This window comes from Bison bison, unplaced genomic scaffold, assembly GCF_000754665.1.
Source record: "Bison bison bison isolate TAMUID 2011002044 unplaced genomic scaffold, Bison_UMD1.0 scf7180017863030, whole genome shotgun sequence".
NCBI lineage: Eukaryota > Metazoa > Chordata > Mammalia > Artiodactyla > Bovidae > Bison > Bison bison.
Genome location: NW_011493602.1, coordinates 98573 through 102380, shown reverse-complemented (window position 1 = coordinate 102380; position 3808 = coordinate 98573).

Sequence of the window (3808 nt, the reverse complement as noted above, 5' to 3'; positions counted from 1 at the left end):
TTGACGTACTCCTTTTCCTATTTGGAACCAGTCTGTTGTTCCATGTCCAGTTCTAATTGTTGCTTCCTGACCTGCATACAGATTTCTCAAGAGGCTAGAAACAGATAATAGATGATAGAAACAGGCAGATAATAGATGATAGAAACAGGGAGATAATAGATGATAGAAACAGATAATAGATGATAGAGATAGGTACATATAGATGATAGAGACAGGTGGATAATAGATGATAGAAACAGGCAGATAATGGATGATAGAAACAGGTGGATAATAGATGATAGAAACAGGCAGATAATAAATGATAGAAACAGGGAGATAATAGATGATAGAAACGGTCAGATAATAGGTGATAGAAACAGGCAGCTAATAGATGATAGAAACAGCAAGATAATAGATGATAGAAGCAGGAAGATATTGATGATAGAAATAGGTAGATAGTTTACAGAAACTGGTAGATAGATGGCAGATCGATAGGTGGACAGACAGATGATAGAAGCAGGTGGGCAGATAGATAGATAGAAGAGCTATATAGACATGCAGGTGTGTATACCGTATTTATTCCCCTTCCTACGATAATTTCTATTTTCTCCTTTCCCTTCCAGTTTTCTCTGTGGAAGGCACTCTCTGTCTGAGCTCAACATGCTGCTGAGTAAAAAGTCTGCAGCCCCGATGAGCGCAGCAGATATTATCAGGAAACCGCAGGGGAGGATCACCTGGGGGCTGTGGGTTACGGAGGCCACAGGGGAAGGATTCAGACTTGATGTGGAAATCGTCCTCGGGCATCCCCACAAGTGCCACGGCGATTTTACATTTTCAGGGTTTCAGATCACCTTTTAGATACACTGAAGAGGGAGGTGAAGTGTGTGGATTTTTTGAAAAGAGATTAAAGACAGATGTTGGTTTTGATACCTCTTCCTTGTAGCAGCTGACTTATTTCAACAAAATAAAAGGTTTTAGAAGGAGAGGGGGTTACTCCTGCTCAGTGGGTAGGGAAACCATTCAACGCTGAAAAACAAACAGAATTCCCCAAATGTATACCACTCTGGTGGTGTGGGAATTAATACACCTGACTCAGTAACTTCATATTATAATAAATTTGCAGTCAACTGAAACAGGGCCACTTTAGGAGAAAAACATCATAGTCTTAAAGGAGAAATGAACCCTGTATTTAAGTCTGAGCTCCATATCCTGTGAGGAGGGATGCTCTCCGTTTTTTTCTGACCGCCCTTTCCTTCTTCATGCAAGAAGTTTTCTTCTGAATGTTTGCAGTAGACATTTTTTTTTAAGAAGTGCATATCTGAGTCAGCCATTACCACAGCTTATCTGAGAATTAATCTGATATATATATATATATCAGGGAGATAATAGAATATAGAGAAAGGTGGAAGTTTATTTTGGAACTTTCTTGAGAGAATGTGTAACAATGTTGGTTTGGAAATGACTCTCCAGTGGTGAATTCCCTTTATGAGTGCCGTTGTGGCTAAGTGTAGGCTGGTGGCTCAGATAGTAAAGAATCCACCTGCAATGCAGGAGACCCTGGTTTGTTCTTTGGGTTGGGAAGATCCCCTGGAGGAGAAAATGGCAATCCACTCCAGTATTCTTGGCTGGAGAATCCCATGCACAGAGGAGCCTGGCAGCCTACAGTCCGTAGGGTTGAAACAACCGGACATGACCGACTGAGTGACTAACTTTGGGGGCGTGATACCGGCATTCTTCTCGTTAAGCTGTGAGTCTAGTAAGTGGAGAAAACAGCCCAGAATGCTGTTTATTTTCTCAATGTTCTCCAGGCCACCATGGGATTTGGGTTATGATAAGGAAGACCAGCCATTCCAATCCTGGAAGGTATGTGTCAATTTCTTCCTCTGAGCTCAGACCCTCTGAACCTCACTGGGAAGGTCAGGGGTTGGGGTACAGCCAACACCCTCACACAGACATCTACTGTGTCAATCTTTTGTCCAAAAGAGGGTGAGCAGTCAGGAAGGAGGGAAGTTCTGGAGACTGACTGTCTGCCCTCTGGGGTTGCAACCCCACTGTGAACATGAGTCTGGAGACAGAGTCTTTCATGAAGCAGGTCTGTGAAACCAGCCCCGTCTCTAGCTGCCCAGGAAAAGTGGTCCAGCAGGCACCACCTTCATCTTCAGACCCCCTTAGATGCGGGCATCTGTGTCACCCCAGAGCTTGGAGCATGTTCTAGAAGCTGGCTGAGCCCCATCGTGGCTCCGCCCTGAGAAGTCAGCTGAATGCTGCTGCCGCATGGGGTGGAAACGGAGAGACGCGGTGCCCTGGGCAAGGACCCTCACAAGAGGGTTAAAGAACATGAGTACCGGGTGCTGCCCTGCACTGCCGCTCGAGCGCCCAGGGGCACGTCCTTTCCCAACCTGATCCCACGGCCTTCTCGCTGCCCAGGACGGAGGCGGGCTTGCCTCATGCACCTGGTAATTCAATAAAAGGAGCTGGCATTCGGGGAGGCTGTGGATGCCCACGGTCAGCCTTCAGGAGACATTCTTTTTTTTTTTTTAAGGAGACATTAACTCAGTCACTCATCACTATGGCTTATTTGAGAATTAATCTCACACTTGTAAGTTTATTTTGGAACTCTCTTAAAATAGTGTGCGGTCTTCCCTTGTGGCTCAGCTGGTAAAGAATCCGCCTGCAATGAGGGAGACCTGGGTTCGATCCCTGGGTTGGGAAGATCCCCTGGAGAAGTAAAAGGCTACCCACTCCAGTATTCTGGCCTGGAGAATTCCATGGACTGTATAGTCCATGGAGGTCACAAAGAGACGGACACGACTGAGTGACTTTTCACGTCACTAAAACAGTGTGTAACAGTGTTAGTTTGGAAATTCCCTCCATGGTCCCAGCAAGTTGCCACTCAGACCTTTCTCCTCTACTGCTTCCTACTCAAAAGCCTGTCCGTATCTTCAAAATGTGATGAATGGATAAAGAAGTTGTGGTACATATAGACAATGGAATATGACTCAGCCATAAAAAGGAAAGCCTCTGAGTCTGTTCTAATGAGGTGGATGAACCTAGAACCTATTATACAGAGTGAAGTAAGTCAGAAAGAGAAACATAAATATCGTATACTAATGCATATATACAGTCTAGAAAAATGGAATTTATTTACGGGGCAGCAATGGAATAACAGATATCAAGAATAGACTAACAGATATGGGGAGAGGATGAGATGTATGGAGAGAGTAAACTGGAAATTTACATTCAGTTCAGTTCAGTTCAGTTCAGTCACTCAGGCGTGTCCGACTCTGCGATTCCATGAATTGCAGCACACCAGTCGAAATTTACATTACCATATATAAAATAGAGAGCCAAAAAGAATTTGCTGTATGTCTCAGGAACGTCGAACAGGGGCTCTGTATCAACCTAGAGGGGTGGGATTGGGAGGGAGATGGGAAGGAGGTTCAAAGGGAGGGGATATATGTATACTTATGGCTGATTCATGCTAAGATTTGACAGAAAAGAGTAAAATTCTGTAAAGCAATTATGCTTCAATAAAAAAATTAAAAAAAATTTTAAGTGTGATTTTTCATCAAAAATCAAAATGTGATTCCCTCTTATTAGCAGCTCATCAAAATGTCATTCCCTGTTTATTAGCGGTTCTCGGCCAAAAGCAAGGAGGGAGCACTCTGATAGAAGGGATGGAGTGGGGAAGTTATGATCTCCGGGGCCTCTGTATTGTCACAAGTGGATTCACAGGCTATGTGGGGAGTCACTGTGGAGTTCTGCGTGGAGAGACAAGGGCAGGATCCAGTCTGCTTCAGTGCAGGGAGTGAGATGCAGGCTCAGGAGT